General features: G+C 33.9%; 1 pseudogene; it reads right to left on the reverse strand.

The window, feature by feature from the left end:
* Positions 1-11,655, reverse strand: part of LOC140713569 (transcription factor NF-E4-like) — a 42,539-nt pseudogene extending 30,884 nt beyond the window's left edge.
* Between the last annotated feature and the right edge of the window lie 4,978 nt (positions 11,656-16,633).

Raw genomic sequence — 16,633 nt, forward strand, 5'->3', positions numbered from 1 at the left:
ATACTTGCACACACATGTTTATAGTAGCACAATTCACAAATGCAAAAATATAGAACCAGCCCAAATGCCCATCAATTGAGTGGATAAAGAAAATGTGTTACACACACACACACACACACACACGCACACACACCATGGAATACTACTCAGCCATAAAAAGGAACAACATAATGGCATTTGCAGCAACCCGGATGGAATTGGAAACCATTATTCTAAGTGAAGTAACTCAAGAATGGCAAACCAAACATCATATGTTCTCACTCAAAATTGGGGGCTAAGCTATGAGGAGGCAAGAGCATAAGAATGATACAATGGACTTTGGGGACTTGGGGGAAAGGGTGGTAGGTGGGTGAGGGATAAAAGATTACACATTAGGTACAGTGTACACCGCTTGGATGATCGGGGCACCAAAGTCTAAGAAATTACTAGTAAAGAACTTATTCACGTAACCAAATGCCACTCCTTCCCCCTAAACCATTGAAATACAAAAGGAAAAAGGATCAGACTGAGCTATAGCAGAGATTTTGGAATTATTAGACCAAGAATTTTTTTTATTATACTTTAAGTTATAGGGTACATGTGCACAATGTGCAGGTGTGTTACATATGTATACATATGCCATGTTGGTGCACTGCACCCATTAACTCATCATTTACATTAGGTATATCTCCTAATGCTATCCCTCCTTCTTCCCCCCACCCCACAACAGGCCCCAGTGTGTGATGTTCCCCTTCCTGTGACCAAGTGTTCTCATTGTTCAATTCCCACCTATGATTGAGAACATGCAGTGTTTGTTTTTGTATTTCTAGTTCTAGATCCTTGAGGAATCGCCACACTGTTTTCCACGATGGTTAAACTAGTTTACAGTCCCACCAACAGTGTAAAAGTGTTCCCATTTCTCCACATCCTCTCCAGCACCTGTTGTTTCCTGACATTTTAATGATTGCCATTCTAACTGGTGTGAAATGGTATCTCATCGTGGTTTTGATTTGCATTTCTCTGATGGCGAGTGATGATGAGCATTTTTTCATGTGTCTGTTGGCTGTATGAATGTCTTCTTTTGCGAAGTGTCTGTTCATATCCTTTGCCCACTTTTGGATGGGATTGTTTGTTTTTTTCTTGTAAATTTGTTTGAGTTCTTTGTAGATTCTGGATATTAGTCCTTTGTCGGATGAGTAGATTGCAAATTTTTTTTCCCTTTCTGTAGGTTGCCTGTTCACTCTGATGGTAGTTTCTTTTGCTGTGCAGAAGCTCTTTAGTTTAATTAGATCTCATTTGTCAATTTTGGCTTTTGTTACCATTGCTTTTGGTGTTTTAGACATGAAGTCCTTGCCCAAGCATATGTCCTGAATGGTATTACGTAGGTTTTCTTCTGGGGTTTTCATGGTGTTAGGTCTAACATTTAATTAAGTCTTTAATCCACCTTGAATTAATTTTTGTATAAGGTGTAAGGAAGGGATCCAGTTTCAGCTTTCTACATATGGCTAGCCAGTTTTCCCAGCACCATTTATTAAGGAGGTAATCCTTTCCCCATTTCTTGTTTTTGTCAGGTTTGTCAAAGATCAGATGGTTTTAGATGTGTGGTATTATTTCTGAGGGCTCTGTTCTGTTCCATTGGTCTATATCTCTGTTTTGGTACCAGTACCATGCTCTTTTGGTTACTGTAGCCTTGTAGTATAGTTTGAAGTCAGGTAGCATGATGCCTCCAGGTTTGTTCTTTCAGCGTAGGCTTGTCTTAGCAATGCAGGCTCTTTTTTGGTTCCACATGAACTTTAAAGTAGTTTTTTCCAATTCTGTGAAGAAACTCATTGGTAGCTTGATGGGGATGGCATTGAATCTATAAATTACCTTGGGTAGTATGTCCATTTTCACAATATTGATTCTTCATATCCATGAGCATGGTATGTTCTTCCATTTGTTTGTGTCCTCCTTTATTTCATTGAGCAGTGGTTTGTAGTTCTCCTTGAAGAGGTCCTTCATATCCCTTGTAAGTTGAATTCCTAGGTATTTTATTCTCTTTGAAGCAATTGTGAATGGGAGTTCACTCAGGATTTGGCTCTCTGTTTGTCTGTTATAAGAATGTATAAGAATGCTTGGGATTTTTGCACATTGATTTTGTATTCTGAGACTTTGCTGAAGTTTCTTATCAGCTTAAGCAGATTTTGGACCGAGACAATGGTGTTTTCTAAATATACAGTCATGTCATCTGCAAACAGGGACAATTTGACTTCTTCTTTTCCTAACTGAATACCCTTTATTTCTTTCTCTTGCCTGATTGCCCTAGCCAGAACTTCCAACACTATGTTGAATATGAGTGGTGAGAGACGGCATCCCTGTCTTGTGCCAGTTTTCAAAGGAAATGCTTCCAGTTTTTGCCATTCAGTATAATATTGGCTGTGGGTTTGTCATAAACAGTTCTTATTATTTTAAGATACGTTCCATTAATACCGAATTTATTGAGAGTTTCTGGCATGAAGGGCTGTTGAATTTTGTCAAAGGCCTTTTCTGCATCTATTGAGATAATCATGTGGTTTTTTGTCTTTGGTTGTGTTTATATGATGGATTATGTTTATTGATTTGCATATGTTGAACCAGGCTTGTATCCTATGGATGAAGTCCACTTGATCATGTTGGATAAGCTTTTTAATGTGCTGGTGGATTCGGTTTGCCAGTATTTTACTGAGGATTTTGCATCAATGTTCTTCAGGGATATTGGTCTAAAATTCTCTTTTTTGGTTGTGTCTCTGCCAGGCTTTGGTATCAGGATGATGTTGGCCTCATAAAATGAGTTAGAGAGGACTCCCTCTTTTTCTATTGATTGGAATAGTTTCAGAAGGAATGGTACCAGCTCCTCCTTGTATCTCTGATAGAATTCAGCTGTGAATCCGTCTGATCTTTTTTTGATTGGTAAGCTATTAATTATTGCCTCAATTTCAGAGCCTGTCATTGGTCTATTCAGAGATTCAACTTTTTCCTGGTTTAGTCTTGGGAGGGTGTATGTGTCCAGGAATTTATCCATTTCTTCCAGATTTTCTAGTTTATTTGTGTAGAGGTGCTTATAGTATTCTCTGATGGTAGTCTGTATTTCTGTGGGATCGGTGGTTATATCCACTTTATCATATTTTATTGCAACTGTTTGATTATTCTCTGTTTGCTTCTTTATTAGTCTTGCTATTGTGTATCAATTTTGTTGATTTTTTTCAAAAAACCAGCTCCTGGATTCATTGATTTTTTGAAGGTTTTTTTGTGTCTCTATCTCCTTCAGTTCTGTTCTGATCTTAGTTATCTCTTGCCTTCTGCTAGCTTTTGAATGTGTTTGCTCTTGCTTCTCTAGTTCTTCTAATTGTGATATTTGGGTGTCAATTTTAGATCTTTCCTGCTTTCTCTTGTGGGCATTTAGTGCTATAAATTTCCCTCTACATACTGCTTTAAATGTGTCCCAGAGATTCTGGTATGTTGTATCTTTGTTCTCATTGGTTTCAAAGAACATCTTTATTTCTGCCTTCATTTCGTTATGTACCCAGTCGTCATTCAGGAGCAGGTTGTTCTTCTTAGCACCACATCACACTTACTCTAAAATTGACCACGTAGTTTGAAGTAAAGCATTACTCAGCAAATGTAAAAGAACAGAAATGATAACAAACTGCCTCTCAGACCACAGTGAAATCAAACTAGAACTCAGGATTAAGAAACTCACTCAAAACCACTCAACTGCATAGAAACTAGACCAGGAATTTTTTAAAAAAACATAAGCAAAAATAAAAATTTCTCTAAGATAGGAGTTATAACCTTTGAGAAAATGTACTATTTTTCCATATAGTCAGGTATAGCAGAATGATATAAGGAAATTAAATTTCTTCAAAAGTTAAAATAAATAAATTACCCAGTTTCAGGTAGTATCTTTATAGCAGTGTAAAAACAGAGTAACACAGGTAGTAATAGAAAAATGTTGTTTCCAGATACCAAAATCTTTCTACATTTTCATCTCTATCACTCAATTTATGTTCTCCTGTAAGAGTCAATTCTGTCTCCATCCTTGGACTAGAGCACATGACTTAGTACTAATCCAATCAGGGTATCATGTTTGCTTAATTCTTATGATTGAGTGAGAATGTGACCTAAGTTAAGCCAACTAGAAATAATCTCAAGATTTTATAAAAGCTACTGCAAGAGATTTGCATTTTTTACCATTTGGCCTGAAGTTATGAAAAATGTAAGTAATGGCAGCATTGCAGCCATTTTGTGGTGAAGATGAAACAGCATGCCACAGAATTAAGTCAAAAGTAGCATAATAACAGAGCTAAGTAGTACCAATAAATGGAGAGAACTTGGCCCCAGTGACACTGTGTGAACCCAATATTTCAAGCCAGATCTAAGTGTGGTTTAGTTACATTAGACAATACATTCCCTTTTGGCTTAATCAACTTTTTCTTCTCTCTTGCCAACAAAAGAATCCTACCTGATTATGGAGGTTCAATGATAGCTCTGTTGATTCTTCCTATTCAGTTTTCTAACTCAGTATAGAAAGTGTGGTATACCCTGAACTGGAATAAAAATAAGTATTTTTTTCAAAGTAAGGATAAAAATAAGAATTATTCATTCAAAACAATCTTCATGAGAAATCTATGAAGACAGAAGATATTCTATATGATGTTTAAGATGGTTTTTCTACAGTAGAGTTCTCCTGGAGCAAAATAAAATAATTTATTTTGTGGTAATAAATTAACATTGTGATTTTGCAAAGTCTGTTTGATTCTAATAGTCATGTTCTTTCAATTGCACCACTTGGTTCATGACCAATGAATGGTTTACACCTTGTATGTTTTATGAATAAAATCCCCAAACTAATTCAAAACAATATGCAGAACCTTCTCTGCCTTTTCCCAAATCATTAATCTATTATAGTCATAATATCCAGAGACTTATTATGACCATGTCACTGTCAACTCTCCTCCTTTCAGCTTCACTGAAAAAAAATCTCTTGCTGGTGTCCATCTTAAAAGTAAGATCCTCCAGTTCTGAAAGCTCTGTAACAGAGAGATTCACTTATTCTTCCATTCAAGAAACACTTATTCAGTGCTTATTATGTTCCAGTATTTTGCCGGGTACATAATAACAAAGGTGAATTTAAAGAAGAAGAAAAGACATGCCTTCTGCCAGATGAAGCTAGCAGTCTAACGCAGAGAAAACAAAGTTCTCATTTAAGAAATTTCTCAGCTAGAAAATTTAGACAAAGACTGATTTTCATAACTGAGTAAGAGTAACTCTTAATAATTGAACAGAGGGTAGAGGAGCTGAAGGGACGCCCCATCGTTTTTAGAATACTTAAATAGCAGAGTGAACCCAATATTTCAAGTCAGATCTAAGTGTCAGATCTATTTTAAAATAAAATAGCAGAGTGGCTTAAAAAACATAATGAACTAAGTAACCTGAAAAACTTCTAATATAAAAATCTAGATATGTTGGATCTAATATAACAACCATCCTTTAAATTTATAACTGAGCACATAATAAATCAATGCAATTCAAGTAGGAGGAAAAAATAACAAAAACAAACAAACAAAATGCTAGGGGTAAGGGGATAAGGGAGTAAGGAAGATTCTAAAGGTAGCAACCAGAATGGAAGCTAAATTAGCTGATTTCACTAACCAGTAGGCTTAGGTTTAATTGACTTAACAGAGATAGGAGAAAAAGATTATTTCCTTTTACACAGACATGAATTTGAGTCACATGATCCAGATAACCTCAAAACATAAAGAAATCCCATGTTGGTAAAAATTAATTCCGCCTTTAAAAATATATTTCCAAAAAGAGAGAAAACATCAGAGGATTCTCATAGATAACGTCTCACCAAAAATAAACTCACCTTCAAAATTACATAACTCATGAGGACATAGGCCATTATAAATGAGAACCTACAGAGCCAACAAATAGCCGACATAGGCCTCTAAAAATATATAATAAAATTATCAGTTTTATAATAAATAAATATATTTAAGATGTATAAAGAATTTAAAATATTTTATTTTTAATATTTTAAATTATTTTTAATGTATTATTTTAAATTCTTTATTATTGTAAATTATTACCATTGGTAATAGCTTACCATTAAATAATATGTGGCAGAATTGAAGGAAAACAACACAATAGAAATTTCAGAAATCAAATTACCATCCAACTTAAAAATTCAATCAATAGATTAAGCAGAAGAGTAGATGTAGGTAAATAGATAAATAAGCTGGAATGTAGATCTGAAAAGTTTAACTGGAATAAAGAATACAAAATAAAGAGATGGAAAATATAAACAAAAGTGAGAGATCAGGAAAATAGAGTAAGACCCAACGTATATCTAAGTGATGTTAAAGTAAGAGTAAATACAAAGAATGGGTAAGAGGCAAAATTAGAAGTGATAATGAGTTAGAACTTTTTCCTAGAAATGATAAGTTATGAATCACCTGTTCAGAAAACACATGACTGGAATAAGCAAAAATAAATAAAAACCTGGACATAGTATGATATACTTGAATATACCAAAGAAAAACAGCAAATCCTAGTAGTGCTAAGTGAAAGACAGATAACCTACAAAAAAAAAAAAAAAAAAAAAAAGACAGGTAAGCCAAAGGCAAACTTCACAAGATGCAAGAAAAAGAGAAGACCTGAATGATATCTGAAGGTATTGAGTGAAAATAACAATCAACCTAGAGTTTTATATCTGGTGGAATATCTAAAGAAAATATTTCACAATGATAGAAACTGAATTAGGGCTGAAATTACAAATATAAAGGTGAGAAAAATGTGGCAATGGTGCACATATACAACAATAAATTGAATGAAAAAGTAATAAAAACATTACTTACTCTAAGACTTACAAAGTTAGATGGAATTAAAAGCTGACACCGGTAACATATAAGACGGGAAGAAACTAGAAATGAAGTGTTCTATGTTTTTGGTGTGCTATTAGATGCCCTTAAATATGCTGATTAATTTTAGAGTTTGTTAAGTGTCATATGCATACATGTTAAAATTTTAAGGATAGTCATTAAAAATTATAAAGAAAGTATATAAATTTGAAAACCTGTAAGGTAGGAAAATGAAATGAAAACAAAATAAAACTTGAAATATCAAAAGATAGAATAGAAAAACAACTCATAGAAAGAGTAGGACAAATAGAAGACTCACAATGTATCAGGGTTGACAGTATGTACAGAAACTGCAATAAAGGATTTTTAAAATAAAATTGCCTACAAGATGTACACACAAAATTGTAAAATTCAATGGAAGGTAGAGTGCGATTAAGATGTTGAATATCGCAGATTGGATTAAGAAAATGTGGCACATATACACCATGGAATACTATGCAGCCATAAAAAAGGATGAGTTTGTGTCCTTTGTAGGGACATGGATGCAGCTGGAAACCATCATTCTCAGCAAACTATCACAAGAACAGAAAACCAAACACCGCATGTTCTCACTCATAGGCGGGAACTGAACAATGAGATCACTTGGACTCGGGAAGGGGAACATCACACACCGGGGCCTATCATGGGGAGGGGGGAGGGGGGAGGGATTGCATTGGGAGTTATACCTGATGTAAATGACGAGTTGATGGGTGCAGCACACCAACATGGCACAAGTATATATATGTAGCAAACCTGCACGTTGTGCACATGTGCCCTACAACTTGAAGTTTAATAATAATAAATAAATTAAAAAAAAAAAAAGATGTTGAATATCATATACAAGAAAATTACTGGAAAAAGTAAGCTGGTGTGACTTTAAAGATGTCTTACAAAATGGATTATGAGGTCAAAAGCATTTGCATAAAGATATTTACTTCATAATCTTAAAAGGTGCATTTCCTCAAGAATCTATTACAATTCTAAATATATATGTACTTGATAGTATCTCTCACAACTATTAATGCAAAACTTGATCAAATTTTACAGAAGCCAAATCCACAAATAATTTGTGAAAGTTCAATACACATTTTTTTTGTTGTTAACTGAGAGCTCAGCTATTTTATGAATATATATAAAATCAATAAAGATTTGAACAAATTAACAAGCTTGCTCTATTAATCTGTTCAGGCTGCTATAACATAATACCACAGACTAGGTGGCTTAAAAAACAGAAATTTCTTTCTCAAAAAACTGCAGACTGAGAAGTCCAAGATCAAAGTGTCAGAAAGATAAGTTTTATTCTGAGACCTCCTCTTGACTTTTAGGCTGCTGCCACCTTGCTGTGCTCACATGACTTTTTTTTGTTTTAAAATAACATGTTTTAACATTACTCATCATTCAAAAGGAAATTAGGAAAGATTGGAACTTGAAAGAGAATGAAAATATGGGCCTTCTGTGTAATATGATATGGATATCTCCTACGAAACCTTGATTCTGCAAAACTCCCCACTGAAAATAAGAGGGTATATTGGAAGGATAGGTCTGGAGTACAACACCTAAAATCTACACAACTTTGTAACTAGAGCACTACTAAAAATAATAACAATCCCAGTAAAACAATAGCATAATTAAAAATACATATTTACTCTTTAATAAATTAATACTATAGTAAAAATAAAACTTTATTTTCTAAAATCTCCCCGAACATAAGGTTAGGTTAGAAAGCTTAGAGCGTGCTGAATTACAGGAAGGGTGAAATGCACAAAAATAAGGGGAAAAAAATACCACAATAGCAATTTCATGAGAAGGCACATGACCAAATTAAGCCAAAGAGAAGGCCACGGAATGAATAAATATCATTTACAGCACAGTGTTCACCCACAGCTGGCAGTATCCAGCATTATTAGTCCACATTCTATTCTAGTGCACTTTCCATTTTACTGCTATTACTTTTGGTAAGATGTAATATTAACATGTTGGTTTTCTTAAAAAATGTATGAACCAAAACAATATAGGCATTATGTAATCATTATTCTCTTATTGACCAATCTTGTATGAGCTAATTCTTGTTACAGAACACTAACATTAGCAGAAGTCTTACCATATATAAGAATTTACTACTAGACAGGAATTAATAGCCTTAAATGTTTTTATTAGAAAACACACTGAAACTTAGTTGGTATTTATATAGGCTGAATCTAATCAGGAGAAAGAAATCAGGGGAAGCTTGCAATCATTTTGATATAAAGAATTATTGATTATGATAGAAGAGTTGCCATAATGATAGACAGAGAACTCTAATGGAAATTGATCCAAGACCTGAGAGAGAGTGTCCAAGGAAAGATAAATTTGAAAAGATCGTTCAAACCTTGTAGAGGAAAATATGGTTGTGGTTCAGTTAGTTAAGGAAAGAGTTTGCTGGATTGCTAAACCAAAGCTGGTCCTCAGTGGCTAGACAAGCAGGAACAACTCTCTGGAGTGCAGAGAAGTTAAAGCTGTGGACAGATATCAGATAGAATTGAGGCATCACCGGGAATACGAAGAATAGTGCTGTGTTTGTATCAGGATAAAAATAAACCTTCAAGACACAAACAAGCTAGAATGACGAATAGGCACTGAGAAGCATTAGGGAAGAGTGGGGTTTTGGGCAGTACTGAAGTGAAGAGTGAGTGAGTAGGGAGACTAGAGAGTGGAGGGAAGGAGGAAGTCACTGCAATGGTTGCTAGTGAAACCAGGAGCTGGAGAAGCCTTCCTCTACAGGAACCTAGCATTCTTCTTTTGTACAGTATGGGCCGAGTGATTCTGGGACAGCTTCTAGGAATGAAGATTGGGAAGCAATCCCATTAAATGGCCAATCCACTGGGGCCCCAAGCTTGGTGCATGTGAGACTGAGGGGAGGATGCAGGGAGTAGGGATCTTGACCAAAGCTCTAGCCCATGCTATGTAAGACTTTGGACTGTGTCGCTGCTGCTTAAGTCAATGGCTGCAAAAAGCACACAGTAGCCAAACACTGTATAAAGCTGATCCCTATTAGCACCTAGCACTGAAGATTCTGTGCAGGCCACGTAGTGGATAAAAAGGCATATTCTATAGGAGTCGACGAGCAACCCTCTCCAGAAGCAGGAAGAAAAATCTTTCTCCTTCAATGTCCCTAAAGATGTCTCAGTAGGCAAAAAAGAAATACTTATAAGGCCAACTCCTTTTCTCTTTTTTTAAAGTGTGAATTTGGAGCTTAGAGGCAATAAATCGAAGACCGTCACAGTATTCATCTTGGGAAGCTAGAAAAAGATAAATAAATCCAAAGAACATTGAAAGAAGACAATAATGAAGAAAAAAGGCAAATTCAAAGAAATGAAAAAAACAAGAAAAGAATCAATAAACCTAAAACACTGGTTTTTGAAAAAACAACTAAAAGGAGCAAAGTTATTTTAGGATTGATCAAGAAAAATGTAATAAAAACCCATAATAAATTTAAGAACTATAAAGGTAGAATTATAGCGAAGACATACAAATAAAATAACACTATAAAATACATTTAGGCCACAACATTTGAAAACTTAAAGAAATAAATGATTTTTTAGAAAAATATAACTTACCAAAAGTAACTTAAGAAGAAAGAGAAAATTCCTAAAACCAACTATGATCATTAAAGAGATTATTCAGTAAATAAAAAATCTACTTTCCAACCCACAAAAACAGAAAGAAAAGTAACAAAAAGACAAACCCACATAGTTTTACTGGCAACTTATTCCAAATTTCAAAAAAAAAAAGTAAAAGAAAGAAAAAATCTCAAGTAATTGTATAAGATTAATATAAGTTTAAGTCAAAGTCAGAGAATGACAGTATAAGAAACAATTATGTTAATTTCACTTTGATACAGAGTAAGGCCAGACTAGAAAAGTTTGATCTAAATTCAAATGCTGCCAAGAATGATGACTGAAATCGAATTCATGGTGACCTTCATTTCAAATTTATGTTAAAGCAGTAAACAACTAAAACACAAAAAATATAAAAACTGAGACAGTGGATACAGCTTTGTACTTCCTGCTTAGTTCCTCAGAGAGGTGCTTGTTAAGCTTGGTTTTCAACGCAGAGAGGGCAGAGTAAGAAACTCACCACATCAGAGGAGCCCAAGCCACAGGCATACTTCTATTTCTGCATTAGGAAAAAAGAGGAGTCACATTAGCCTTTAAAGGTCTATCTATAATTGTATAATGCAATTCTTTTCTATAGTACAATGACGCAATTTTGTGCCATTACTGCATTGTGTTTCTTAAAGAATTTTTGCACCCACAGTAGGCATGAACACAGCCTACTACAAATCGACAAAGTCTAAAGATGCATATCCACAAATTGAAATCTGCAATGTATTTAATAAGTAAATCATGACCAGATTTGATATATTGTAGGAGTGTAGGGATGATGCAATATAAAAAGCTCTAATACTGTAAAACATTACATTAATAGTGTAAAGAAGAAAGAGCATAATTTCGGTACATGCAGAAATAACCACATCTATACAATCAACTCCAATTTAAGAGTCATAAAAGATTCCTTAGCAAACTAGAAATAGGAGAGATTTTTCTTAACTCAAACATAATGAATTATGGAGGCTTTATGGTTTGGTAAATCTAACACTCATTTCCAATCCCTTTCCCAATACTTTTTTTCATTATGTAGTTGAAAAGCTTATGGCTTACTTTCCCAACTTTTCTTGTAGAGTACTGCTCTGGGTAGCGGGATCTCCAGCAGCCATTTGGGGAACATTAAGAAAGGCCTATATATAGACTTATTTCACATGAGAAAAGTAAGCTTCTATGTGTTTGAGACACTAGACTCTTGTCACACTTTCCATTACCTGCAACTAAACACATTAATAAAAAACAAAGATTATCTGACAAAGACATATAATGATTTCCTTAATTAATGTTGAATTTCTAGCAACATTGCCTTTAAAAATTAAGACATGGATGTCTATCATTAATGCTTTTATTTGTCATTATCTGACTTGTCTTGTCAGTCTAGGATGACAAGAACAAGAACTAAAGTCTATGAGATTTTGAAAGGAAAAATTTGAACTGTAATTTTCACAGAAAAATTGCAGTATTCATAAAATATTGAATAGATGTACAGGCAAATTATTATAATCGATAAAAGGAATTCAGTAACACTATTGGATAGAAGATAAATATTAAAAACTCAATTGTATTTTTATATTCCCACAGCTGTAAAACATGAGTTTTAAAAAGTAACAGTAAGACCTCTGCTTCCAACTATGATGAAGTAACAATGTCTAAAATAACTTCTTACTGTAAACAACTAGAAAATTGAAAAAATAGATCAAACACCTGTTTTCAGATATTGCAAATTATACAGTATTAAGCTGTGATCCCCATAAGAGAAAATGAAGGAAATGAGCCTTACAAACACCATAGCTTTCCTCCAGAAGGCGCAGTCTGGACTATGGTGGAATGAGAAGGATCACAAACAGAGCATGACGGTCTCACTGATCAAAGAGAAAAATATTTGAGTTTAGGGAGTCTAAGGTAGATAGAAGTTGCAAGGCAAAGTTCCAGAGATGGAGAAAAAATTCCAAAAAGAGCTCCAAAAATCTGCATATGAATCCCTTGAATCTGTTGCTAAATACTAAACTGTACATGTATACAGTAAAACTGCATGAGGCTAAGAGTGACCAGGATTATATGTATAACTGCATAATTCCAAGCAGTCACACCGGGAAGGGAGCCATTTGAACTTCTGACCAACTGAAGCGGATGGTTGTTGATGATCACCAAGGCAGTCCTAGAGACTCAGAGAGCCACACATTAGTACAGGAACTAAATTAGCCCTAAAAACTAGTCAATATCTACCCTATTGATGTTTAAAGATAAGCCTTGAAAAGATCACATTAATCTACAATAATTAAACTGTCTTTCAGAAAATGTCTAACAATCTTTAAAGAAAGATTACAAAATCCAAGTACTCCACAGCATAAAATCGCAATTACTAGCAACCAATAAAAAAAAAACAAGAAAGCCAAGAAGCAAGAAATTATGACTCACAAGTAAAACAGTAAGTTCCATAAAATCTCATCAAACTATGATTAAAAGTAATTTCATCAACCTGATAATGAACATCTGTTAAATACTGCAACTAACATATAGTTCAGGTTGAAAAATACATATGCTTCCTTCAATCTGCAGAACAAGAAAAGGATCTCAGTTCTCCTTGCTTTGTTCAAAAGTTAATGAAAAGGTACACATCCTGAAGGGAAAAAATAAATTTGTTTTTACTTATAGTATTAATGTATGTAGTAAATTCTAATGGAACTTTTAAAAACTATGGAAAATTATAAGTGGCTTTAACAAATAGACAAATATCAGTTGTTCTACATTCTAGCACAAACAATTGGAACTTGACTTTTAAAACATATTATTTATAATACCATGCCAACCAGAAAACATTTAGGGTTATATTTAGCAAGACATTTGCAAGAAATTTATGAGGGAAAGGAAAACTAAATAAATTGGAAAATGTAATGTATTTCATGAATTAGAAGTCCCAAAAATGTCAGTATTTCAATTCTCTTCCAGCTGATCTACAGATTCAAAGCATTACCAATCAAAATCCCACCAAGTTTTTTTAATTGACAACCTGATCCTAATTTTTGAAAAATACCAATGACATCAAAAAGCCCAAACAATTTTGAAAAAGAAAAACAAAGCTGGAGAATTGTATATTACTTGTATTTAAAATTAACTATAATGGTACAATAATCAAGATAATGTAAAACTGGCGTTTTGATTGAGATAGAATTATAGAAAAGAATAGAAAGTTCAGAAATAAATCCAAATATACATGCTCAATCAATTTTTGACAAAGGTGTCAAAATAATTTGACAGTCATTTCAACAACTGGATTAAAACAAATTGGATATCTATATGGAAAATAATGAACACTAACCCTTATCTCATACCATGCACAAAAATTAACTTGAATGATTAATAGACTTAAATATCAAATTTAACACCACAAGACTTCTAGAAAATTATAAAAAATACAAATAGCATTTTTTTCTAAATGAAAACAGTAAAATATTTACGACTTTGGGATAGGCAAATATATCTTAGCTAGGACACAAAAATCAGAAAATGTAAGTTTAAAAAGTTTATTGGAGTTTATTAAAATTTTAAAAATCTATGTTTTAAAAGGTGCTTAAGAATACCTAAAGATAGACTACTGACTTGAAAAAAATATTTGTGATTTACATGTCTAACAAGAGACTTTTATCCAGAATATATCAAGGGCTTGTAGATCTGAACTATAAGAGACACACAACCCAATTTTTTAAGCAAAAACAAGTTTTTTAAGAATTTCATAGGACAACATACACACAGAGGCAATAAGCACGTGGAAAGATGCTTTACATCACTAGAAATACAAAAATGGACATTAAAACCACATTTTGATATCAACAAATACATATAAAAACGACTAAAATTCAAAACACTAACAACTTTACACATTGTTGAAGTTATAGAGCAAAAACCCTCATCTTTTGCTGGTGGAAATGAAAAATTGTACAGCCACTTTGAAAAACAGTTCTGGAGTTTCTTAAAACGCTAAACATACATTTCACATGTCACATTACTATTCCACTACTATATATGTACCCCAAAAAGATGAAAATGTAGTTAATCTAAAGACTTGTGCATAAGTGTTTACAGCATTTTAAAAGATAATAGCCTAAACCTGGAAATAACCTAAGTTTTCATGAGCAGTTGAATAGACAAATAATTTGGAAAGAACTAGAATCAAATTATTGATATATACAAAATCATGATTAAATCTCACAAAACATTATGCTGTGTGACAGAAGTGAGACATAAACAATGTATACCATGTGATTCTGTTTGTATAAAACATTGGAAAAAAATTTGATCTATTCTTACAGAAGACATATCATTGATTACCCATGGGCAGAAGAGATGATTGGGTGGACTGAGAAAGAGAACAAGGGATTGTTTTTAATAATAAAAATTATTGGCCAGGTGCGGTGGCTCATGCCTGTAATCCCAGCACTTTGGGAGGCTGAGGCAGGTGGATCACAAGGTCAGGAGATCAAGACCATTCTGGCTACGGTGAAACCCCATCTCTACTGAAAATACAAAAAAGTAGCCGGGCGTGGTGGCAGGTGCCTGTGGTCCCAGCTACTCGGGAGGCTGAGGCAGGAGAATGGCGTGAACCTGGGAGGCAGAGCTTGCAGTGAGCTGAGATCAGGCCACTGCACTCCAGCCTGGGCGACAGAGCGAGACTCCACCTCAAATAATAATAATAATAATAATAATAATAATAATAATAATTCTTTATCTTGACTGTGGTGGTGATTATGTGAGTGATACTTTTTCAAAACTCATCAAATTACACACGTGACAGGTTCTGGCTATATTATATTAATTTATATTATTAAAGCTGACTTCAGAGAAAGTAATTACAGTTGCCACAAAAATGTAGGGTACCTACCAATAACATTAACAAAACATATGCAAGAACTTGGTAAAAAAAAAAAAAAATCAAAATTTTGAAGTTATTTTAAAAGACCCACATAAATAGATGTATATACTATGTTTATTAATAGAAAGGCAGACTATAGTGAAGATGCAATTTCTCCTCAATTAAACTATAAATTAAGTGCAATTTCAGTCAAACCTAACAGTTTTATTTTTTGTAACTTAAGCTTATTTCAAAATGTACATAAAAGTATTAAGGTCCAGGATACTAAAAACAAACAGAAGTCAGAATAAGTAAAAAGTAGTGTTAGAGAGAAGTTTCCTAACAGATATTTTAAAACTAATATTTAAACAGATATTTAAAAACAGATTATTTTAAAGCTAAAATTAACATTGTATTTGGTCTTGGCACAAGAATAGGCCAATAAACTAGTGGAACTAAAGAAGCTCAAAGAAAACCCCAGTATACTTAAAAACGCCACAAAGTGCCATTGCAAGACAATGAAGAATGAATGAATTACATCATTAATAGTCCTAGGGAAATTGATTAGTCAACTAGGAAAAAAAAATGGGCTCCACTTCATACCATATGCATTACACATTCCTGTTGCATCAAAGACCAAAATGTGAAAGGTAAAAATTTAAAACACTTATTAGAATATCCTAATGATCTTTGAGTTGGGAAGTTTTTGTACACAAGACAAAAACTACAAGCTATAGGGAAAAATAAATTGATCCATATGACAACATTAAAATTAAAGAAAAATCTGTCCATCAAGATATGTTTTTAATTGATGTTTCAGGTGTTGATTCCTATGTTTAAAAAATACTCCAAAATTTAGGAGCTAGCTTAAAAACAGCAATCATTTTATTTGCTCAGGAATATGCAATGTGAGCTGGGCTCAGCTGAACCTTTTGCTGGTATTGTCAGTCGTCATTCATGTGGCTGCAATCTTCTGCTGGGTTAACGAGGGCTGGATCAGTTAGGGTGCTGACATAGCTGTCCTGCTGTACCTCTTTAAGTGATTCTGGGTGTCAGCCCACTATGTGACTTCTTTACATGGTCTGTCTAGCAGTGGTTTCTTCCATGGTGGCTCAGGACTCTCCAGTACAAAAGTCAAATGTGCCAGGTCTTCTTAAGACAGAACTTGGCACAAAACTTGCACAACTTCTTCTCTCTTGGATTCTACCAGGTAAAGCCACTCATAACTGATACAGCATTTC

Source organism: Chlorocebus sabaeus, chromosome 15 (assembly GCF_047675955.1).
Source record: "Chlorocebus sabaeus isolate Y175 chromosome 15, mChlSab1.0.hap1, whole genome shotgun sequence".
Taxonomy (NCBI): domain Eukaryota; kingdom Metazoa; phylum Chordata; class Mammalia; order Primates; family Cercopithecidae; genus Chlorocebus; species Chlorocebus sabaeus.